General features: G+C 39.4%; 1 long non-coding RNA gene across 1 annotated transcript in view; it reads left to right on the plus strand.

Annotated features, from left to right (window-relative positions):
* The window catches only part of LOC137159710 (uncharacterized), a 98,627-nt gene extending 73,136 nt beyond the window's left edge, over positions 1 to 25,491 (plus strand). Inside the window, exon 3 of the long non-coding RNA XR_010921710.1 lies at positions 25,044 to 25,491. This is a non-coding gene — a long non-coding RNA (uncharacterized lncRNA). The remainder of the gene's footprint in view (positions 1 to 25,043) is intronic.
* The last annotated feature ends 973 nt before the right edge of the window (positions 25,492 to 26,464 follow it).

Consider the following 26,464-nt stretch of genomic DNA (forward strand, 5'->3'; position numbering starts at 1 on the left):
AATTATTTATAGCCTGTGGAGAAAAAGCAAAGTGTGTATGCTGACTCGTTTAGGCAGCCTGGCTTGCTGGAGATAACACAGTGTAGGTAAGGAACTGTGCAGCCTGGAAAAACCCTGATCAGCAGGGAGAGAGTCCCCGTTTCCCCACAAGGGAGAGGGAATTCAGGTGCAGTTGCCCTGAACTGTGACAGTGGCACTGGCTCAGTTCCTTTAGTGTGCTGCCTCTTTGCTCTCCACAGTGCAGACTCTGGATGTTATCATTGCCTGGCATTAGCTCTCTCCTATTCTGTAATGAGCTGGTATATGTAAAGAATTGGTTGGTTTGCAGAGGGTAGTACTTGTTGAATATATGTGCTGACATCCAATGTATATTTTTGCCATCTATTTTCCTCCACCTGAGGAAAATAATACCAGATTTTATAAATTTCTCTGTAACTAAAATTAATCAGTTGGATTTTTAATAACAAAAACAGAGATTAATTCTATGATTCTGTATCACTTCTGTTATACTTTGCAGTAGCACAACAGACCTTTTAATGCTTTGTGCTACATCTGTGAACTTTTACCTGTGCATCTATCTCTGAAAGAAATATGGTCTGCCTCATAAAATAAAATAGAAGTAGTCAAACGGTGAATGTGGGAAACAAAAAATGTTCTTCCATATTTCTTCCCTGATAATCTAGTTTGCTTTTTCACAGTTCTTCTTCAGATTGAATTCCCACTAGGAAAAGATACCACTGAGGGTCATGGTGAAGTTTTCATATGCTATCATTTACCTATGTTGTAAATATTCTGGTATTTCTTGTGAATCGAAAGAATCATGAATCATGTATGGTCAAAATTCTATATTTATTCATTCACTTCTATTTAATGCTTTTCCCATGACTATATATTATGATGGTGACAATTGTGTCTTAGTAATTAACATTGTGTTGAGTTTTTCACTTAAAGCAGATACTCAATTTCTTTTCTGGGGAGAGATGAATACAATATGTCTTCCCTAAATCAGGAAATAATGATTGAATTTTCAAAGATTTTTCAATTAAATCTTTTACTTAGTTCAGTTAAAATCGCCTTTTAAATCAAAGGGCCAAAAAAAAAAATCTCCTGCTGAGTCTCACCTTTTTTTATACTGCTCCAGCTAAAACACCCAAAGTAAGACAGCCTCAGCCAACACCAGATTTCACAGGTTCTTCATTTTTGAACCAATGACAGTTTTATGGTCCAATATTTTGTGAATCATCTAAGCTAGAAATGGGTGCTGTAAACAGTTGGGGAGCTGGCCAAAGCATCCCTGCCCTAACTAATGGAATACAGCACTTTTATTTTTCTAACCATGATGGCAAGGTATCATACCCTAAAATCATGGCATCCGGATTTATAGATAAGCTGTTATAGATCATTATGTGTTCTTTCCTTCTCTTCGCTCTGAATACATAATGCAGTGTACTCCCAATTATCTGAATAGCATAAGGGACACAGATTTTATTTGAATAATCAGGAGTTCAAATAGGGCATCTCTTTTCATTATAAAGTGCATACTTGAATCTATAAATTTTAGTTTCTGAACAATAGCTGAGAAAGCTAAATATGGAGCTGCTTGTTTAGCTTTGTTCACAAATTACGAAAACTATAAAAACCGAGATATATACATATATTACAATGTTGTGAAAGTGATTTTTTAGCCTTCTCATTATTATATTTTGAGTGCTGTTAACACTAGTTGAATTACAAATATTGTGTCATATTGCTCAAGTATTATATTAGGTCATGTCACCATCTTCTTTTCAAACAACATTTGACCTGGTCTTTTATTGAAATAGACATACTGTACAAACAAAACAATAAAAAAGGTATTGTACTGCAAATTAAAATTATTTGCAAGCATGGTAAATAGTTCTGCCATTTAATGAAATGGGATTCTCCCCTCTATCCCCAAGGTATTGACTTACAAGTGATATAATATTAGAATCATTTGCCATCTCATAACATTCAGTCTTACAAGGCCCCAAAGTCCCTACTTTTCTTGAATCATGCACTTTAAACAAGAGGTATGCAATGATACAAACAAATGATTATCGATGTGTTGGAAACAAAATACTGAACCACATTTTTGCTGGTGTAAAATGATGTTCAGCTCCTTTTTGTAAGTGTCCAATAACACTGGAAGTTGTGAGTTGGCAAATGATTCTAAAATTACATTAAGCTTTCAAATGAATTTGAGCTGAATCTGTTTACACTAGCATAGAATTTGGCCCACTGTTTCTTTTAAACATGCTAAACAGCTGCACTCTTTGGTTATTCTCAAGTGTACCACTTCTAGGGAGGAAATTCTTTCAGGGTTGACATAGAAGCAAGAGATGAATAGGACATGTTATTGAAACAGAGCAAATGATTTATAAAAGCTAATTTCACAAATTTAACCTCTCTATTTTCTGAACCTCATCAGGCAGATTGCAACTTCTTTGAATGTATTTAATTTGACAAATATCTCTCCGACACTTTTGCTGTGTTTTGTTGCTTAGTTTGTTACTTTATTCTTTAAGGCCTGTTCCAAAATTCACTGAAGCTAATGGAAAAAATCCTGCTTACCTCAGCGAGCATTGAGTCAGGCAGTTAGTGATGATTGGTCACATCGCATTGTTTCTACACTTTAATTGGATGAATGCGCAAGCGAATACTTATGTGTGCAGATATAGAGTCTGTTTCAATAAATGCTTGTGCATTTAACTTTGGAGTTCACTTTACACAGACATTTGTACCTGTAAAACTCAATTACTCAAATGTGCACAAAATAGAATCTTCCAAGGGTGCAGTCATGGCCACAGCAAATTCATTTAAATTAGAAGAAAAAAATTGTAACTTTTGGCGTAAAAATATGGCTGTACTCACAATATTCAGACAGAATTAGCAGTTTTCAAAATAATTACTCTACTCTCTACAGGTGTCCAGAAACTCTGTGCTTGGAAGTACTCACATTTTCCCAAGAATGACCCTGGGCCTCACCGTGTTCAGGATAAAGGCCAAAATTTTCTAAACTGGAAGCCTAAAATTAGGCTGCTTAGTAAAAGTGCCCTGCTTTTCAGACATGTGAGAGGCACATAGGTAACATAGTGATAGGTGTGGAAATAAATTAAAAAAAAAAAAGTATTGCACCGAATGTGTGTCATCTATTTTGGGATACTACAATGAGACAAGCTGTGAGGAGTAGACCTGTTAGCCTCTTCTTCTCTCTAACAGAACACAGATAAAGAACGTCTGGTTACGTGCTTCTCAATATTATTGATATAAATTCCAAAAATATTCCTCCCAACCGCTGAAATGTATCACCAATTTCACAATAATCACTGGATTATATAGTGACATGTAACAATATCCTGGACAAAATTTATTGAATTGAGTAAAACTTTACTGAATTGATTTAAATTCCTTTGGGCTCCATTGTATTAAAAATGCAGTTGTTCATGTGTTATTGTGAGATGGAGTGTAACTTCAGGTATGCTAATGTAATTCCTCAAATTATCACCCCTTTGAAGCCAACCCCTTGAGAGATTTGCATAAACTAATTCAAACCGGATTCTCCAGGGACCAACAGACAAAGAAAGAATTTTTGGATAAATAGCCTGGTTTTAAACAGACTCCGGGACTTCTTCCTGATCCAGCAAATGGACAGGACCCCTGGTCCATGGAAGGCCTTAGTCCATAAGGACATAAGGAAGGGTTGGAAGGACTGGGCCTACTGAGGTGCCATAGCACTGGGTGTTGTTCTGAACTGAAGGTGTGATGAACTTGAAATCATAAGGAAATCCCTTGGGTGGGATTTTGAAGGATTGCTACTGCCAGAGCCCATGTTAGGGTTGGAGTGATCTCTGGTAAGCTTATTAACATGTGTATAGGTTCTTTTATTGTTTTGAATATGTTTTCTCTACAATGCTTTTGCCTTAAAAATAAAATAGGCTTGCAGGAGGTGCTGCGTGGTGTCTTATAACTGTGGACAATTACTTTGTGCTTAGAAGCAGGCTCGCATAGGCACAGTCTCTTGCTGGGATATCACAGTATAGTCAGGAGAGTTGTGCAGCCTGGAAACTCTCTGGTCAGAAGGGAGTGAGATGCATGTCTCTGCTCAAGAGAGGTGATGACTAGAGGAACCTGAAGCCTAGCATGGGTGCCCTTGTTGGATCACGGAGAAGGGAGTACAAGTGCAGTTGTCCTGAACTGTGACATATATCTTTTCCCCTCTGTAATGAAAGCCAACGCTTCTATCAAAACAAACCATAAAACTCAGAGCCTTACATCTAATTTAGTTTTCATAATTTGGCAGTAATTTTCATTGATAACATGGCTGACTTCTCGGCAGTCATTGCCCAGTGTGAGGGGAGTCCATGAGCTTTGGGTACCATGCGAATCTTTTCAAAACACCAGTCTCTCCTTGTAGGAAGGAGCAGTGGCCTTCCTCTGAGCCTGGGCCTGCGGAAGGGCCGCAGGCACCCAATCAGACTCTAGATTTGCCGGCAGCCCAGTCTGCCCGGCATCCAGGCCGCTGGGCCCCGATAGGTCCTGCTGGGTGGCCAACCCAACAGCAGGGGGGCGGAGCCTTAGGGAGGGCGGCAGCCATAAAGAGCAGGCCCTGCAGCTCAGAAGGGGGAAGGCTGCCGGCGGAGTCAGATGCACTGCCTCGCCGGCTGCAGCAAGGGGCCGAACCACGCCAGACCTCCGCCTCAGGTAACCCTCTTCCGGCCTTGCGGCCCCCGGGGCGACCCCAGCGACCCGCCTCTAAGGCCTGGGTTGGGCCTCCGGGCCCCCTGGACTGGCCGAGGCCTTCAGGCCCGCAGCGGCTGGGACGAGCCCCCTGAACCGGAGAGCTGGGAGTTCCGCCCAGAAGCCGGTCCGGACCTGGAGGAGCTGCCAGACGCCCAACCCCTGGAGGCAGGATCTGACCTGGAGGAGTTGCCGGAGGCTGAACCGTACCCCCAGCCCTGTGATCTGGAGGAGCTGCCCCTCGCTGAGGAGCTTCCCAGTCTGCCCCCCGTGGACGCAGAAGGACTGACTGGCCTACCCCGTGCGGTGTACCCTGACGACCCAGAGGAACCGACGGACACAGGTACCGGGGAACCCGGGGAGGAAGGAGCCCAGGGACAGCCAGAGGCGTGGCTGTACTAGGGGTAACACCCAGTCGGCGTGTTGCGGCAGGAGCCCCGCCGACTGAATGACAACACCCGTGCCACTGCTAGGGCCCTGGGCTGGGATGCAGTGGAGTTGGGTGGGCCTGTGTCCCCCTCCCCTCCCCCCTGATCCTTGCCAATCCCCAAAGGGGAAATAGCCTCTACCGCCCGCTAGACTCGAGCCCACTGCTCCTGGCTTGCCCGCCCTGCCTGGGGGCCGGGGCGAAAGACTTTCAAACTAACATTCCCCTATTGATTAGGAAGGCGCAGTGGCCTTCCTCCGAGCCTGGGCCCGCGGAAGGGCCGCCAGGACTGGACCGGGCAGGGGCCCGTCCTACACTCCTCTTAATCTGATGTTTATTTCACACCACTTGTCACTAACAGTGCCAGAAGTTAAATGAGTCTCAGATAAGAAGTCTTCTCATGTGTGTTTTTTAACAAATAGCATTTGCTTTTTACACATTTACACTCACTAAAGGTTATTTTAAGAAACTGGTGATATTCTTGCATAGATTTGCAGTAGAATTTGTGCAAAATACATTTGTGTGGGCATTGCATGGAAGTCCATGACACAATAGCTATTAATTATTTACACAAACCTCTTGTTGTATACACAGCGTATATCAGTTTTGACAGTCAGAATGTTTTAGCAAAGGAAAGGATTATGACAATCCTTTCTGATCACAGTTTTTTTCCCCCTTAACTTTTTGTGAACATGTTGAATATTTCACCATATTTTTGTTGCTCATGTTACTACCAGATGCTCTGGGATTTGCTAATTCTATGAGGTTGAATACTGTCTTTTCCTGTATGTTTGTACAGCACTTAGCACAATGGGGCCTTGACCTGGTTGGAGCCTGTTGGTGCTATTGTAATACAAATAAATAATAATATAACCCTGTGATGCTGTTGCTGACAAAGGCAGTCATGATTTCTCTCTCCATTATTTTTTTGAGATTTCCTGTCAGTTTTTAAAAAAGATTTACAAATAATGTTATAAATTATTTAATGGGTACCACAAGTGTGATCAGAATTATATTACATAGAGGTAGATGGAATTCCTTTCCCCAGATGCTTACATTGTAAAGCAGACACAGACAAAAGGGTTTAGACCCACAGTGTACCAGATTAGTAAGTGAAAATAAAAAATATCACATAGGACTGGATTCCAGCCACTCCTTCATTCTAAGCCAAACTCGGAGACAGTTTCTTTCTGTGATCTAAGATGTGTGACTTAAATTCCGTGCCTCAGTTTCCCCATTTGTTAAATACAAAGGATAGGACTAATAATATCTACTTCACAGCACTATTGGAATGATCACTTAAGATTTGTAACATCCTTTGATGATGAAAAGTGCTGTATAAAGTGTATTTATTGTATTTGCTAAATACTACTATTTCCCCCACTCTTAAGTCAGGACCTTTATTTATGCTGCCCTGTAGGCTTGGAACAGCTTCCTACTTCAAATTCCTTTCTTCTTTCTTCCACACCATTATGTTTTACTTCTCTCAGACAATGGGTCATTTTCAGCCTGGGTGTAATTCTTGTTCACTTCTTTTGAGAAAAGCTGCTAATACCAATGATGAAGCTGGCCCAGTCTTTATGCACTTTTGTTGTCCAGTGTATCATGTTTGTTTGTCTTCACTAGATGGCATTTTGGGGCAGGGGCATCATCTATTTTATTGTCTTGTAGCATGCTACTACACTTGTGATGCTCTGATGACACTTAAAACTGCTCTTCTAAGGGCATGTCTATACTGCCCTGCATTTTGACAAAGAGGTGTGAATAGCGGTTTACACCAATGTTCAGTACTGAGTTCTGTAACTCACTCCTGTGGTCACTGCAGTTGCCAACTTAATGATCCTAATTTCCCACTAGAGTTTACATCCGCGGCATCCACAAAGGAGTTTGAGCGGAGCATTTGGACTGTACTGCTAAACACATCCCTTTAGTCCAAACTGCAGGGCAGTGTAGACATACCCCAAGTTTCAGTTTGCACTCTGACTTCTTATCACCTGGCTGTGGCATATACACAGACAGACATTTACATGCGAAAATTTAAATCAGGAGCACTGAGAGATGTAAGTTACTCATTGGTTTCAACAGTTCTGTATTCTCTTTCCTGTACTCAGACACTTCCTGGTGGTTTGGTACCTTAATGTCAAGATTGTTTGTGGCTTGATTTTAATATGGAGATGACAGTGAGATGTGAGCTAAATTTTAAATGCACTGATCAGGTCTATCAGTTACTATACCGACACCTGAAACACACACATTTGGGTACTGTCCTACAGTTCTCCCATTTGCTAGCTTATTTCCACCTACAGGCATTTCCAGAAACAAAGGCATTCAGATTATATATGCACGTGTTTAGTGAAGATGAAAAGTTGGATTATTTTAACTTTAACTAGAGATGGCCCAAATTCATTTTAGTCCTGACTTTAGGTTTGGGATTTGAACCATGACAGTAGAAGTAGAATAATTATTCTCTTTCAGTCTCTAGAAAAGTGCTTCTGCCTAGATATATTTGTTTTATTGTACATTATCCAAAGTGGTAGTTAAAACCCCACAATTAGTTATTAGCAGCATTCAGGTTTCTTTTGCAAAAAAGCAATATGACTTTATAAACATGTTAAAATCTTAAATGTTTCTTCATAGAACTATAAAATCCAGATAAAATCCTTTAAAATACATTTAGAAGATTTAAAACTTTGTTATCCTTGATCTATAGTTTTTCATGTACTGTGTGCTTTAGTTTTGATTTTAATTTCAGCCACTTGCTATTAAGAAATACACTTAGCCCTGGGAAATTTGATATCATTTTAGTTTATTCTCCCCATAGCATTTGTGAGAGTTCTGCATATTGTGTGTATATTGATGGGAGAAAACACATTTATTTCATCTGTGAAACTGGGAACTGATTGTATTGCTTCTCAAAATGATTTTCAGCTAATATCAAGAAATGCAAATTTCAGGACACTGTACTGCCCAGTTACCAGTGGTATCTCAATACTTACCAAAGGTCTCATCCTGTTCCCATTGAGGTACATATGAGGGTTGCAGTTGACTTCAATGGAAGCAAGACCAGCCCCTAAATGAGGAGGAAATGTAAAATTTCTAGTCAGCTAATGTGAAAGGCCCATAGTAGCTGCTAGAGCAGGCTTACTGGCAGCTGTACTGTGAAGCCAATGGGAGGGATCCATGATTATTACACACAAAGGCTCATAGCAGCTGATGTGACAAGCCCATACCAGATGTGTTGAAAGTTTCTTGCAGCTGATGGAAAAAGCCCAGGCAATCCAATGTGAGACACAGGCGGCTGATGTAGTGGCTTAAGGGTTCTAAAGAATATTTACAAGACAAAAAATGTACAAGAGCTTATAAGTGCATGAAACTTTATTCTCTTTTAAATAAAACCAGTTTTATAATAATCAGATGAGGCCACAATCATTCTCAGGTTGCAATTACAAAATGCAACCTCCCCCACGCACTTCAGAGACGCCTAATAATTGCAAATCTACATTGTTCTCTTTTCAGTTTTGCATATGGCCTTTGGCACACAACTCTGCTGCTCCCACCCCAGCTCCGACACCAGTAACAAGATCCTGATTGGACATCTGTCATCAATCATGATGGGAGTTCGGTGCTTACTGTGCTCAAATAACGTTCATTTTATAATTACAGTCAGTCAGGGTATGTTTTTCAGATAGGACAGCACAGGATCACAGGGAAATGTGAAAACTGGGAATTACAACATACCTGTTTGTTTGGGTTTGTTTTGGGGTTTTTTCCTTTTAAGCTTTCAGCCACACTGGGCTCTCATATCAGTCAAGCAAACTGTTATGGCTGATTTAAGCATTGGATTGTTTTAAATTAAATTTACTTTTGTTTCCCTTTAAGTGTCAGATTATTCAGATCACCACCAACCTTAAGTCAATTTACCGGACATTGGGTCTGTTCCTATTCTCAGTGAAATCAAGGGGGAGTTATGCTGTTGATTCCAGTGAGAGCAGGATCAGATACAGTCAACAGAACTGCCCTTCATGAGGATAATGTGTATTTGTGAGTGTATTATAAAACAACCTGTTTATATGACATGCAGTCATTAGCTTTAATGATAGATTCATAGTGTAGGAAGCCGCTGTGGCCTCCCACGGAGCCAGAGCCTGAGGAAGGACGCCCGCGCTCTGATTGGCTCAACTCACACCCTGCCCTGGAGTCTGCCCGGCAACAAAGGGCCCGGGCCGAGATAGGACAACCCGGCCAGGCCAATTGGCTGCCGCAGGGCGGAGCCCCAACAGGAAGGGGAAGTACAAAAGCCTGGCCCCTGAGCTCAGTAGGCCCCAGACTGCTGCCAGAGGCGGACGTGCTGCCCCGCCAGCAGAGGCCTAGCCCAGAGCCTAACCGCCGACGATGAACCCCGGCCCCACCTGGGCCCGGGGATTGGATAGGGCCCTCGAGAAGCTGGACTAGGCAACCCGGCCAGGATGACTGGGCCGAGTTACCCCGACCCCGAGCCCGGGGCCGTACTCTGGAACCGCCAGACTGGGCCGAGACCCCAGAGCGGCCCGAGTGGCGGGCACCCCCGGAGGCTGGGCTAGATTTAGAGGAACTGCCGGCCGTCGAGCCCCTCCCTACAGCGGGGCTGGACTTGGAGGAGCTGCCCGAGGCCGAGCCGCTCCCCACATCCAACGACCTTGAGGAGCTGCCCCCTGAAGAGGAGCTCCCCGCCTTACCCCCGGTCGACGAGGAAGGACTGACGGCGCTACCCCCGGAGGACCACCTTCGTGGCACGGAGGAGGCAAGTACTAGGGTCAGTGGGGAGGAAGTAGCCCAGGGACAGCCACGGCCTGTGGCTGAAGCCGCCTTATAGCCGGTGTGTTGCGGCGGGAGCCCCGCTGGCACAGTGGCAGCCGCTTCTGCCACTGCTAGGGCCCTGGGCTGGGACGCAGTGGAGATGGGTGGGCCTGCGTCCCCCTCCCCTTCCCCTTTTCCCTAGCCACCCCAGGAGAATTGCTCTCCTGACCCCGCCTGAAGCCGTTGCCTTCTCTGCTCACCCTGCCTAGGGGTTGGAGCAACTGACTCCTGGTTTGCTCGCCCTGCCTGAGGGCCTGAGCTATCTGCCTCTGCTCACCCTGCCTAGGGGTTGGAGCACTTGACTCCTGGTTCACTCGCCCTGCCCGAGGGCCTGAGCGACCCACCTCCGCTCACCCTGACTAGGGGTTAGAGCACAGGACTCCTTGCTCACTCGCCCCGACTGGGGGCTTGAGTGGCAGACTGAGTGCTCGCCCCCACAGAGGGGCGAATTGCCTAAACTGACCTCTCGCCAAATGCGAGCTATTCCCCTGTAGGAAGCCTCTGTGGCCTCCCATGGAACCCGAAACGCTTACAATAGGTTCCACAATTGTCCTCAGACCTCACATGTTGGAGGTAAAGGTTTTAACACAATTCCATAAGTGAGACCGATGTGTGTTTTTCTTGCTTCAGACTTTTGGTTTGAAATCACTTGGGGAAAATAAATAAATAAATATTGCTTATCACAGTTGTCTCTAACCCACTCAATTTTATTTTTCCCCTTTACTTTTACATAACATACCCTTAGGACTAAGTTGGGAACTAACAGGCAGGAACTTAATTTAACCAAATCAGAGATTTTGCTTTTAATTTTTGTTTCTCTTGAGTGCTAATTAGCTTTTGCAGTAATTGTACTAGGCCAAATCTGGAAGCCCTTCTTGGTTCTCACTAACACTTCATTTACCCTGCACTGTGTTGAAGGTTTCCATTCTATTTTACCTTTTTACTGTGTGATTTGATGTGTATACTTTATTTTTGTTTGGTGTTAGGGTTTAGCTCTACTCCTTCAGAACCTTGGAAAAAAAGCAGGCCTTACAAATAAAGTTATTATTTACTCAGTGTGGTCAGTATCCTTTTTGGGGGATATTCATTTTTAACCAAAATAGCCATAATTAATCTGAGCAGTCTCACTGTTAGAAATTCTATGGTGGTTGCAGGTTAATATATAAATTACTTGGCTTTTGGTGTGTAGAATATTTTGTAAGCAGTTGTTGCACACCTGAAATTATTGTAACACTGTTATAGGATATCGGAAGAGTCTGACAAACCTGCTGGCAGTTTTACAAATTGAAATTTTAAAATGGCACTCGAAAAGTTAACTTTACTTCCTAGAACTCTTCAAAAACTCACCACTATACAATAGCAGGTTGGATTGCAGATACATCTTACATAACTAGAAGAAACACTATTCTGCACTATTTTCTAATCCTATGGTAGGCAGCTTTGCCCTTTCCCCAAGTATGGCTCATTTCTGTACTGGAAAACCCTCCCCACACCATGCAAAGTAGTAGAAAGTGTTGCAGAATTGGACTGGTCAATCTCACGTGGAATGCTTGGACTGACTGTTTCCCTTCAAATTATTTTTAGAGCTCAGATCTCCAAAGCTGTTTTTCATGTCAAATAATATAGCAAGTGCTGAAACCCTCCTACTGCCTTTTCCCCTGGTAGGCTATGTGATGTTGTCCTCCTGCTACTTACTATTGCTCTTCTGCTACCATTTCTTTCTTTCTGTTCTGGCCATTAGCGATTTGGGGTCAGTTCAGTACTCAGTAAAAACCACAATCCATATATTACTTGCTCAAATTTGGAAAGCGTAAGAGACAAGGTTTTCACATCTGGAAAGTTATGAATCAAAGCTATGAAGGTGGGAAGAGTGGGCTTTATCTGACTAATTCAGAATGTAGGGTTCTGTGCAGAAAACACAACATTATAATGAAGTAAATATGACTACCTGACATTTTTATATCTCTGTAAGGGCCTGATCCAAAGCCCATTTAAATCAATGGACACATTCCCATTGACTTCAGTGAGCTTTGGATCAGCCTGAACTTACTATATTATGATATCCTTACTTGTTGATCAAACTGCTAAGTATATTTTTTTGATCTGTTGTCCTGGATACACCAGATGAATTCAAAATGCACGTTATGAATTAGGTCATGTTAAGCTGCCCTTCTCCTTCTGTTCTAGTAAAAAAGTATAATTATATTTCTTTTCATACTACTTCAGTTGTAGAAAGCTGAATTTTATTCAGTTTTCTGTGAGAAAAGAAGATAAAAATCCTGTTTGTTAAAATAAAAGTGAACTGATTTTGAAAAAAAAAATATATATATATTACTGATCCATAGAGAAAGAAAAGGCTGTGTGAGGAAACTTTAAATAAACTGATCTCAGAGAACGATAACTTTCCAACTGATAGCATACCTCTTTTTATGGTTTATAAACAGAAGACTTTTTTCCTAACCATGTATGATTCTAACTTGCTCTCCCCTGTTCTTAGTTTAGACTGTTGTGGTAAACTACTGAAGACAGTTTCCATACCTTGTTATGCTAAGAAAATCTGTGTTCCATCATTTTCTTTGTTGTGAAAGACTTTGTTTATTCAGTGTTGAATTTACTATCCTCTAGGTGACCTAAATGTCATCATCTAATTTTATTTTTATTTACAAAAAAGTGTGCATAAAAAGTCATAATACCATGTATGTGGCTATTTTTTCACTTGAGTACAAAAACCGAACAAATCAAACCAACAAACAAAAAATCCTGAGAAAGAACAAGTTCTTGTTAATTTGAAAACTAGCAGAAAGCTGCCAGGAAAGGAGAGTAAAAATGAGTCTGGGTCTGTTTATTTTTAATCATTTATACTTCAGCCTGTCCTAGCCCATTAGAAGGGATATTAAATCGAAAAAGAAATTACCATTTCAAATCTTATTCTAGTAGGATACTGAAATATACATTTTTGAATAAAATAAAACTAATTTTAGATTCTGCTGTATATTTTATAATTGGCATGAGGCTATTTAAATGCTAGCATGTCTTCAGACAATTCTTTTACTGGATCAACTTAATTCAATTTTAATGATTGATTTTAATATATAAAAAGCAAAACAGTATACAATGTAAATTAATATGAAAATAAGAGGGGCAATGGTGGTTGTCAGGACTTTTAACTGAGTAGGGTATAAGGGAGCAGAATAAATAGTTTGAATGTGCATAATTGGCTCTGGGATAACTATCATTTTCTTTAAGTTACCCAGCTTTGTTGTTCTTTGATACAGAATTTAAAGGCAATTATATGTGATCCATTAACAAATCAATTCAAATACTTAATGATATTTTGTATTAATTTGCAGGGCCAGTTATTACAAATAAAGTGGTGCTACTTCATTCAAATGAGGCAGACACATTGTGACAGGGAGTTTTTGATATTGAACATTAAAATATCTGGATATGGCTATGTGTATCTACTTGCTGTTCTTTTTCCTATGGGGTGAACATTACACCAGTCCAGAAAGCTAGCATGAGCCTATGAACTTCTTAGATCCCAATTGTCCATGGTGCTGACCTTCTGCACAGGGATGAATCTGGAAAATGCTGAAAAGCAGGCCACTTTTATTTAGCTACCTAAATATAGTTTTTATATATAAGTTACCCAAGCTTGAACATGTTGCCCCATTTTCTTATCCTTCCATGTCAAGAAGGTCTCCTGCAAATATGGATACCAAGGAAAAAAAGTTTATAAAAATAGGCAATTGGTAAGGATTTCTGTTAAAAGGACTGGATATCTGGGGCCAGATTTTCAGCTAATGTAGGTTGGTGTAGCTCAGTTGACATTAGTTGGGCTGTCAGAGTTTACATCACCTGAGAATCCAGCCTGTGGCGTTTCTATACATGTACATACACAAAATGCCATTAGGTAGTATGACAAAAATCCCTTAAATTGGTCAGCCAAGGAATATTTTTACATATTAATGACTCACTTCACAAATACACTTCAACAATTCTAATTAGTATGCACTGTTTCTATGCAAAACCATATGTAGCACAAAAGCAATGTGCAAACCATACCCACTTATCATCATATTGGCATCTGAACTGAGTTTAATGCAGATTTCAAAGATGTGCAGAGCATTCTTTTTATTCTATAAAGCTAACTTTACTTCATAGTGTGCAGAAACAGGCTGTTTTTTCAGGGGAATTCATGGGGTTATTCTTTATCCTGAGACTTGCATTACCTGCTTTCACTTTACCAAACTGTCTTCAATTGTACCTATGCAAACCTTTTCAGAGGTGGTGGGGCTAAATAGATATAACAGAGCATAGAATTTGTTCCACTCTCTTTACTCTGGCTGCTGGGGCACACTCATTGTTAATGGGGCAACTAATTGATATACATTGCACCTTCACATTAGACAAAGAAAACCACTATGAAAATATGTGGAAGGTCACTGAAAGCCCTCGGTCACTCTTGTGGTTCTAGAATATTGAATTGGAATCAAAGAAACAAAACCGAAATCTGGAACAAAATCCTGATTGTTACTAGGACTAGGCCTATAATGAGCCAATTTCCTTCATTGGGAGTAGGTTTAGAGCTGTGCAAATAAAGAATTTTTTGAAAATTTTAGCAAATCAAAAAGTAGAAAAAATCCACTTGGGTCCTTCCTGGTGGGATATACCCAATGAGTAGTAATGGAAAACTGCACCTCCACTACCAGATGTCTGACTTCAATTTTCTCCCTGATCCTAATCAACATCTACATGGAACCACTAGTGGACTGGTCAAGCAACATGGACTCATATCCTAGCAATAAGCAGATGATACACAGTTCTACCTATCCTTCGCCATATCACTAACATCAAGATGGCCCAGTGCTTGGATGAGATCTGGCAGTTGAAGCTGAACCCAATCAAAACAGAGGTTATGCTGCTGGGATGAAGAAAGCATTTTGAAGCATTTGTAGCCACAGTGGAGTCTCATTTGGCTGAAGGCGCACACTTGCAATTGGTTAATTTATTCTGTAGCTTAGTAGTGTTCCTGGATTCCTCACTGATGCTAAGCTCTCACACAGCAGCATACACAAGTAATGCTTTATGCTATCACCAGTTGAGTAGAAGACTCCATCCCATCCTGATGAATGGTGACTTGGGCTCAGTTACTCGTGCCTTCATCACTTATTGTCTGGACTAGAGCAAAGCAATATACTTCGACATGAAGTATATACTTCGACATAGGAAGTTCCAACTGGTACAGCACACTGCAGTGCATTTCCTCTGCAACATTGGCTACCGCAAACATATCACATTTGTCTTCTGTTCCTTATCCTGGTTTCCCATAGAATATCAAATCAAGTTTAAGGTCTTGATCCTTATCTTTAATGCACTCTGTGGCTTAGGCCCAGGCTATATAAAAATTAACTTTTGGCACAATGGAACTTTCTACGCTTTCTCAGGAGCCATCCCAAGACTGAAGTAAAATCCCCTAGTAACTAAGGGGCATCACAAATCTTATCACCTCCTGGTTTAAGGTGCACTTCTTTGGCTTTGAGACTTCTCTAATATAAACATATAGAAGTGTGTGCAGGGGAGAGTGTTCATTATAAATACAAATTCTGACACAAAACATTCCACTGTGTACACTTACTTCTTCCACTAGGGAGAGGATGAGAAAACAAACGTGACAGAAGTTAGTCATGTTGCTTAACGCACTCCTCAAAGGTGCTCAGATACTATGTTGATGAGCATGGTATAAGAATTTATATAGATTAGAATAGAATCCCAATTCCCCCAGAGTACGGTGGTTCAGGGGTTTGGATCTGGGGTTTTGCTTGTCCATGGTGAGACAAGGGTAATCTCAGTATTCAGGTCTGAAACTGGATCTGAACTTCCGCAAAGTAAAAGGGTGCTCTGATCCTGGACTTTTCACTGAGTCTATTTTTATTATTCCACGAAAATATATGTTTGAATCTAATAAATGTGCAGAAATGGTTCAAGATCACATAATTATTGTAAAATGATCCACTGTTTTGTCAAAGGACCTGATTCTGTCACCCGTGTTATCTTACACTGTAATTAGTCCTGTTGATTTCACTGTAATATGTATGACAGAATCAGACCCTTACTAAGGGCTGTGCATGCTGCCCATATAATACTACTACTAATAATAATTAATAATAAGGCTGAGTTTTGCTTACATTTGTGAATTTTCTAAAAAGTCTCTCTGTCCTGCACTTTTTCATCTGCATTCCCCAATAACTTGACACATCTTTTTCCAATTCCCCTTTGTCCTATTTCAGCTTACTCATTCCCTTTCTATGTAACAGACAAATAGCCTGTTGTTTGCTCAGGTACCCATTTTATGGTATATCTGTTATTTGTTAGATACAAGTTAAAGATGTAAAACCTGATTCACATCTGTATTGCTCTAATTTTATATTGATGTAGCTCTATTGATTTCAGTGGTGAATTAGACCCAGACATTAATAAAGAATATTTCTGTGTACTTAAACAAAGATTTACCTTGCACGGTATAAATACCATGTGTCACTTATAAAAATTGTCCTAAATTTAGCAAATCTTTTTAAGATTCAAAAAATGGTCAGAATCTGTTTGGTTGATTGTAAATAGATGTGGACTTTTTTGATTACCTGACTGCAGTACTTCTCAGATACAGTAAGTGATTTCAGTGGGAATTCCAATGGAATAAGATACAGTGATGAATAAGGCTTTTTGTAGCAGTAGAGAGGGAATTTTAGAACATTTATTTGTTCTTGAATCACTTTCCTATTGATTGGACTTAATGATATGTTTTCTTGCTATAATTAAGATAGGCTTGAAAAGAAAGTTTCAAATCTGAACCTTGCTGAATTTTGGAAGGGATGTTCTAAAAGAATTTCAGTGCCTGTGAGCAGAGGAGAAATTTTGGTTACCTGAGTTACTAAGCAGATTATTAGTAGCATCTTGACTTACTGTACATAATTCCTGGAAATGGCTTCTACAGAAGTGATTCTCATTAATGAGATAATCGCAGTGATGGCCAATACGGATTGGCTAATGCTGTTATATCATTCCCTGCATTAATCTCACATATGTGGCAATATTTCCATCAGTGCCCTAAAAACATGATTGCCCTCCAGCATTGCATTACTTATGTAACTTAATCTTTACTGATCTGTAATTACAAAGCTTTCTTTGATTAAAAAAAAAAAAAAAAAAAAAAAAAGCTACTGCTGTACATCTTTCTTAGCTCTTTATCCTATAGTGATACATCATCAAACTCTTTTATAATATGTTATTTATTATATTATGCAAATTCCATGGCTCTAAGAAACAGCCTTCCAGGATTTATATTTTATTTGTATATGTTTTTAGTTTTATTATTTTTTTCTGTTGGATATGTCCTATTTTAAATAATTTGATAAAAAATATTGCTTGTTGTAAAACAGATGCCCTTAGGAATTCTAGACCATTTAGCTTCCCACCAACCCCAGTTATGTTTCATCAGATTGTAGTTATCTCTCAGTGAGCAAAAGTTTCATAGACTAAAATCCCAATTGATTTTTTGTAGCTTTTATTTGAATTTATCCTTTCCACTCAAATACATTATGCATCTCCAAAGAAACTAATAAATTATAGACAAAGCAAAAGTTAAAATTAGATCTGAGTGTGGTGTAATGCCCAACGGAAACTATTTAGAAAGGTTACAAGCTGTCAAAAAATAATTTGTATGGTTAAAAGCCACACAGTTAGATGCTGTTAATGGAGTATCTGTAATGATTATTTAGGCACCGGTTGCTTATTATGTCTTTGAGGTAGCTATTCACTATGTTACTTTGGAGGCCATAAAGACCTGTAATTCGGCACCTATTATACAGAAGAAGTGTATGCAAGAATGTGTTGTACCACATCAAACAAACCTCTCCTCTCCATTCTTTTGATTTTAATCATTTTTCCTCCTCTTGGAATTACCGTTGGTGCTGATTGTGAGAATAAAGACTAGTTACTTCAGTGAAAGGATCATAAAGTCAATCATGTGGATAAAATTACTTAGCAATTCAGCCAGCTGGTCTCTATTTGGCTTCACTTTAGTTCATTAGTTTATGGGGGGAATTCACTCCACATTTAAGGAAAGCAAAAACTACATAAAAACTAGTTTGTAATTAATTGCAGCTTTTTAGAAAGAAATAAAATTGCAAAATGAGAATGTGCATGTTGGGCACTGATTTTTGATTACTTTTTGGATCCATCTAAAAGTAATTTTGTTTTGTGTTTATATTAGTTTGTAGCACAGGTTGTACACTGTTTAGGATCCAGTATCCTTCTCCTTTGGTTTAAAATTATTCTTTTTTTCCTGCCACATAACACTTGCAGAGCTTTCAAATCACAGTGTTTGTCAGCTGAAGCAGATTTGCCTTTAAACAACTTAAGAGCTATTTGGATACATGGCAGTATTATCTTGGCACTGTACTGATGCTATCGTGCAGGTGATTAGATGGCACTGCAGAAATGTAAGCATATGTTTAAACTACTGTACACCATTAGAACATTATGCTTTGTACGTGTTAAATAGCTAATGTTAATTCCTATGGTATTTAATGGAGCCAAAAATAACAAATATAATACTCTTCTTGTTTGGAAACCATTTATAAAAAGTACATAAAAGCAGTCAAGCAACATGGACAATGCACTTCTAATCCCTTAAAAGGATCTCCAGAATGAGTCCAAATTACTCTCAGATCCTTTCAAGTCAAACTGAAGAACCCAAATAGGCTATGACCCACTATAATATGATAATATGTTAGCTGTTAAACACAGCACAGATCTCTAGTTAACGGATGGAGAGAAATAATAATAATAATTTAAATAGCAAACATAAATATATTGCAACTAAAAGAGCTTACCCATAACTAACATACGAAAGTAGTTTATTATTCAGTAAGGGCCACATTGCACAACCACACAGTAGCTAGGCACAAAATAGTGAAAGTGCAAGGAGCTCCCATTTGTCTGTCCCTGTTCAGCTGTAGGGCACAGTCACAGAATACAGGGCCTTGCTCTTTGATACACAAAGGGGGGAGAAAGAGGTGGGAAGGTGTGGCATCCTTCCTCCTTCACTCCACCCCCTCTAATCCCTCACCCACCACACATACACTAGTTAGTGAAGCTGATTGGTTGTTCAGAGAGGAATATAGACCATCCCCTTTTCTGGAGAAGTGTTCCCCTGCTCATCCAGGAGATTACGGTTAATTCTGTCTTCCTGAGGCAAAATTCCTTCCTGAGGTCCCACCGGAGCAGCGTAGCCCTGCATTGCCTTAATATTGACTTACTTAGACCTAGAATCTTAGGTGGCACATGAAGCCAAACTAACAAGGAGCTGTGCCTTTCAGGCATGATTGAGTCCTAAATGAATGAATTAGTATTTAAAACTATATAGTCATAGAATTTAGCTGTGGGAAAGATGTAAAGGATTAGTTCATCTAGCCCAGTGGTTCCCAAGCTTTTTGGGAATACCATTTTTACAACTCCGAAGGGCTATCAGTGTCCGTCAGCCGCCACCCCTTTCCTCTCTCCCCCCTCCCTCCCTGGCAGCCAGACAGAAGGAGTTCAGCAAGGAGGCAGCTGATCTCCCGTTCCCCTGGCTGCAGCATGCACCCTGTAGCCCTGTGTGCTATACCTGGGTCCGTAAGCAGCGGCTCCCTTCTGCAGTCCGAGGGATGGGAGATCAGTGCTCCCCTCCCTCTGGCTCCAGCAGGGACCCCAGAGCTTAGAGACCCAGGTGAAGTGCTTTGCCATGCTCTCTGCTGCAGCCAGGGGAAGGGGAGTGCTGATCCCTGTCCCCTTGGCTGCAGCAAGGAACCTGCACCAGTCTTGCAGCCCTATGGCAACACGCTCCACCTGGGTCCTTAGGCAGCCAATGGGAGGGGAGCCGCAGGCCACTTTTAAAGACCCCGCGGGGCCACTTTTGGACCCCGGGCCACAGGTTGGAAACTACTGCCTGTCCCTTGAACCATTCCATGCAAATCATTTGTTTAATGCATTCATAGATTCATACTTTATTCTGTTTTCAATTAATAGAACTTTCCATAACATTAATAATCTCAATTATATTTATAATTTTATAATTTTTTTCCTTTGATTATATTTATGACTGAAAATTATTAAGTAAAGGATATAGAAGAACAGATAAAACCTTTATCACCTTGTAAGTAGAGACAGACCAGACTAGGAGGATTTGGGTAAAATTAACACTGCAAAAATACATATAACAATACGTACGAAACCCAACACCAGTATTACAAAAACACAAAATAAAAACGATTGTATTAGAAAGCAGATCCTTCATTTTAGCACTAAATGTGCTGAACAGTTGTTTGAAAATCACTTTTACTTTTATTAATTAAGAAACCACCAGCATAAATAATATAGTCCTATGTATACAAGTGCTTATTTCAGCTTATAGTACTACTCTCTTAATATAAAAATCATAAACAACCTTTGACCCAAAGTGAACCATTATAACCCTTTTTGTTATTGTATTAGAAAGCAGACCCTTCATTTGGCAAAGGCTTGATGTTCAGTATCATCAGTATAAGCATCTGCTTGTCAGAAGCTGGGAGTGGGTGAGGGGGATGGATCACTTGATGATTACCTATTCTCTTCTGTTCATTCCCTCTGCAGCACCTGGCATTGGCCACTGTCAGAAGACATGATACTGAGCTAGATGGACCATTGGCTTGACCCAATATGGCCATTCTTATGTTCTTATCTAAATATTTGGATTGTTTTCCTGAAGTATCCAATGTATTGAGACTTCCTACAAATGATGTGGTTCTTTGTTCTTATACAGCTGCACAACTATCACATCCCGTGTGTGATTTTCCCTTTAGCACAAGGCTCCATAACAGATCTGTCCCCCATATCTTCTATTGGCTGATGACATTGTGGACAGGCCTGCTGGTTCTCTGACAATAGAGAACAGTTCCATAGTCTTCCAGGGGACATCCCTTCTCTCTCCCTCCCTCAGTTCCCTTCACCCTCTCTGCTGGGCAGAAAGAGGGGTAAACAAGTGTTCCTCTTTATTTTATCCCATAGGATAGTGTGTTCCATAGGGAGTTCCTCTGTAGCCCTCTTCCTATAGGAAAGCAGGAGGAGGTCCTGGGGTTTGTATTATATACCCTCTCTCCCACCACATGCACACAATTAATAAGCAAGAGTCAGGGGGTTGTATCTTGGCATTAGAAAAAATCTACGTCTTTAAGTTCCTATATGTTTGTTCATGCTAAATGGTGTTTGGCTACCAAGAAATGTATAGGTCCAGAAGGTATTTGAGTAGATGGGCCTTTAAAGTCCATTTCATCACTTCAGAATTGCCCTTTATATTAAAGGGGGACATATTATTTAATAGTGTATGGGAATTTTAAACTGCCTGTATAGTGATTAACTATTGTCATTTATTTCAGTTATTGGCTGTTCAACTTCCTGTATTGTATTACACATCCTCATTTTCCTGGATGATCTCAGATAATTTAATTACAGATAATGTGATTAACCAAAACATTTAGCAAACAAGTCACCTCCATCTGTTTTTGAAATAATGAAACGAAGAAAAGAACAGCTATCAAAATTCAGATACTCATATGTATGATTTTCAGAAAGTTGGTCTTTTGCTTGGCAAAAGTTTAGTAACAGAATCAATTACAGTTCTTCTCAATCACAGAGACGCTGATCCTCTGGGTACAGGTCAGGTCTGGGTTAAGATCAGTGATGGGTTAATGTGCTAAACTGATTGAAGTGGTATTGTAGCTACCCAAAACATGAAGGACCTTTACATAAACAGAAAAAATTCTTTCTTAGTCCTTAAACAACACAAAACACAATATAAAAAACCTCTCCATGCAAAGACTGAAAACATAACTCCTTAAAACAAACATGGTTTTAATCATATTTAGTAATATATTATCATTGTAGTAAATCCAGCATACAACAGCTAAGTCAAATCCTGAAGAGATCATCCGGCCAGAAAGACAGAGAATTATGCTTTTTTATTTTGTTCAGTCTAATGCTAATAAAAGCATGGAGCAGAACACACTAAAACTAGGGGATAACTAAAACTAGGGGCACTTTTGGTTTTGCTAAACCTTTATTGCTGGATTTCTGGTTTTGCAAAAACACTGCAAAATCTGCAGTTAGTCGGTTCTGAGTCCCATTTGCTCCAAACCCTATAATTTAGTGAGGGGGGTTGCAGTCTGCTGTTTTCTGTTTTGGTTGTCTTGCACTAAAAATCTTGGAAAATTAAGATAAGGGGCCAAGTACTTCTTATCTTCCTGGGATACTAAGTCTGTTGGAATTCTTCAAGTTTTCTTATAATTCAAAAATATTTGGAATTCAAAATACGTGTTTTTAGTCAGAGATGACAGAATTGCTAAACATTAGAGAAAAACATATAACTAATCTGAATATCTATGGTTTGTATTGATTTATTCAACATTACTGTTTGATAAAACAAGCATCAACACCAAAATGCACACAGTTCATTGCCTGGTATTATTAAGTTTATCTACAGAACTTTACATTACTCACCCATTACCCCCAGCATAGCATTAGGTAGAGAAATAATCAGCCATAAGCTTCCCTGCTGCTTAACCCAACAACAAATCATTCCCAATCCTCGGCTACATGTCCGTTATTCAAGGCCAGTTGGAAACACGCAGACAGAATTCATCCTCCCTCACAGGGGTAACTGACCTCCCTACCCTGAAGCTAGTGACCCGTGCAAATATTACATTGAGGAACTTGTCCTTGACTTTAAGGAGTTATGATTCTTGTTAATAACTTAACAATGTAAATATAGAATATCACTTGTATCCCATAATCAAAATTTTCCTCTATAAATAAAAACCTCCAAAAATCCTTGTAAAAATAAGGCCCTACCACATCTAGGATTAACTAAATTTACATAATTTCAAAATTAACATAAGCACAGACTTTTCAAGACAGCAAAAAAGGACTGAGCTACTGTCTGTTTTGAATTGCTAATTGTGTTGATTGTGTCACAAAAATAACAAAGACTGTTTTACAAAATGCAGGAACATAATTACTTTTGCTTTTAACAAAGGTAACATTTATAAAATGCCATTCACAACATACCTTGCCATTTTTTCATGTAATAATATATGTCAAGAAGCCACCTGAGTTTGGGCCGAACAAGTTTGAAGAGACTGAGAAACATTGGTTTATTTTACTATAATAAATGTTTTAATTTACTTCGTTTTTCAATAACAATTTTTAAAAAATCACCTTTATAATCTACTCATTGTATTATAAAACTTAATTTATGAAAAAATATCCAGTGCTGTGCTAGCGCTCTACAGCTTTCCTCGCTCATCTTCCCCCATTTTTTTCCTTAAGTAAATTTGGTTTTGCTGAAAAGTTAACAGGTCAGGAGACTTTAAAAAAAAAACAACCATAGAAACAGTGTAGTATGTTATGGTATGGCATTATGGCCCTGATTCAGGAAGCCACTTAAGCAAGTGCATCAGGGCTGTCCTGAATAAGGATTAATTGAAGCATATGTGCTTTCTTGATTTTAATGGGGTTTGGATTGGGCCAAATGACAACATATATGGGAAGGAAATAATTAAAATAACATATGCAGTTGTTTTAGATCTTATTACTCAGTATTTTGGAATGGCTATAGAACTCAGGCTTGATCTTGAGTTTTACAATTGCCAGTCAAGGATGTCATAGTTATAGAAAAATAAGAACAGTGGAGTTGCCTTACCAATGGTCCTCTTAGCCCAATATCCTATTACCAACAGTGGCCAGTACTAAATGCAAGCAATACTATAACAAACAATTCTGATATAAACTGTCCATAAAAAGTTTTTGTCCAAACTCCAGGCAGCTAGTGGGTGATTTAAACCCTGGAAGATGTGGATTAGTATTCCTTATAATACAAGATAGATTCTATAAATTCAGATATATGAACACAATCCTATGTCTATAGTACTGAAAGGTGCTGAGTGATCTGGCCCCAGTCTAGCAAAGTTAAGCAAATGCTTGCTTACTGTATGATCTGGGAGCCAGAGCACTCAGCATCTCACATGATGGAACCCTTAATGCATAGTAAATGCACAGGTTGAACATCAGTCTTCCTTGTTTTCATATGTAAATTATGTTTCAAAATAGTAATAACTAACTCTGGGTGATGTTTGCATTTCAGGGATAAATAAGTCAATCCTCTGGTCTTGTGCCTCATAATACCCACAAGACATGCTATCTTTGAATATGTTACCTTTCATCTTTTACTGCTTAATCACCTAGTGCTTTCTAAAACAATGTAAAACGTCAGCAAAATTCAGTTGAGTTGTTGAGAGTTCAAACTATACATATAGTTAATAATGAAGCACTTAAGATATACAAAGTTATTTATTAGTACACCAAATACTTATGAGATAAATAAGTTTGACAGGGTCAGGAACAGCTCACTTTAAGATGCAACATGGCGAGTGCTAATTAAACAAGCATGAGCTTCTGATAATTGAGTTGTGATTAATAGATTTTTTTCTTAAGAAAAAATTAAATGTTACTGCTCTGCAGTTAAAAAAAAGAAAGTTATAATTTTATACAAAGAGCATATGTTCTGAAAAAGTTATTTTGGGGCATTGCATATTTTAGTTTTATGACAGCTTGGGGGAATTTTTGTTACTGTTTTGCTTTCTACATCTTGTGTCAAAAGTGTTCTCATGGTAATGTAAGAATATATTGTAAGTTTATGCAATTAAAGATGGTAAGAGAGTTTATAGACCATTTGTCATTGGATATGGGTCATATACTGTGAGTTTCAGAAAATAAAAAAGGAATTCCATTTGTAGCTCACTGTTGCCTGAAGCCTATCTAATGAAATCTTTCTCACTCATAAAATTAACAGTGTATCTAGTTGAAAAGCATTTAACATTCTCTGTGCATACTAAACATAAAAGTAGAATAAAAACTTGCATACTTACAGGGGCTTTTTTGTTGGTTTCAGATCAGTCCAAATGAGGCAGCTCTTGTTCATTTAGTGCATTTGAAAGGAGTCGAACTTTTAAAATTCAGAACTGTCAACGTCCATCATATCACTTGACAACTGACCATTTCAGAGTGAGATAGACATAAACCATACTACCTATGTGAAATGTGCTAATAAATGCTATTTTTTTTCATGCCAAGAAAAAAGAACACCTTAACCTACTGTTTCCAGATTCTGTGGTTTGTTGTGGTGCAAAATGAACTGTTTGCCATCTTTTTTTTCTTTTTTCTTACCTGTACAGCATAACCGCCATGTGAGGGGGAAAAAATCTAAGCAACATAAGATGGATTCATTAAAGAGATAACAAATGTTTTATGCTTTTCTAAATGTAATGTGCTGAATAATATTGCCTTGTAAAATAAATATGTGATTGTAATTCATAGATCAATAGAAAACTGATATATACATTTCTGTATTTAAAGAGCACCCGCCTACGACTTGATTTTCAGAAGTGCTAACCACCTGCACCTCCCACTGAAGTCAATTGGAATTGCAAATGCTCAGCGCCTTCAAAATTCAGGCCCATAAAGTGCTGTAGGATTTTTAAATTATCCTAGGTGCTGTAAAAACCTAACTTACTGTCTTGAATGTGCTTCTTTTGGATAGGTGAAAGCATCTGATGGCTTTTAAAGTTGTAAAGGTTAATTTTTTATTACAAAAGCATAGAAAAGGATGCTGATGAGTTTAAGGGAGAGACGGGACCACTGTCTCTAGTCAGGTGGTCTTTCGTCTTTGGAAAACAGAGCCTTTAAAAAAAAACAAAAAAAAAACCTTCAAAAGTTCAGAAACTGAATCCAAAGTAGCAGCACTGCCCCACAGTGGATTGTATGGCTTTGAGACACGTGTGGGTGGGATCTGCAAGGCTTACAACTACTTTGTACCACCAGAGCTGCATCAAGCTGTCATAGCAGGTGCCAGAATCTGTCCCACAATGCACAGAATATAGTATTTGTTTTACATGCTTTTTTCCCCCCTATTAATTGTAAGTAGGTTTATAGCTATTTTTCTAAATTCCATCCATAATGTAAAAGTATTGTTCTATATCTTTAAAACACATATAGTCATAAACATGAGGGAGACCTTAAATGTTATTTCAAGTATCTTCTCACATGAAATAGCAAAATATAACAGTGGAGGAGGTGCATGATGTAGTGCTTAAATTTAACAGAATTTAGGCAGGGCCCAAGCATAATTTTTTCAGGCCCAGTACAAACTTGTAATACGGGTCCCTCCCACACACATACCACAATCCCTCATCCCATACATACAATCTCATGAGCCATGACAATTTTTTCCCTCATGATAATGGGGGTTGCAGCCTGGGCCGGGCCCCCCAGGGCCTCCGGGCCCTGGTAAAGTGTATCCCTTTCCCCCTCCAT

Source organism: Emydura macquarii, unplaced genomic scaffold (assembly GCF_026122565.2).
Source record: "Emydura macquarii macquarii isolate MOO-44397 ecotype Brisbane River unplaced genomic scaffold, CSIRO-AGI_Emac_v2 contig_1876, whole genome shotgun sequence".
Classification (NCBI taxonomy): domain Eukaryota; kingdom Metazoa; phylum Chordata; order Testudines; family Chelidae; genus Emydura; species Emydura macquarii.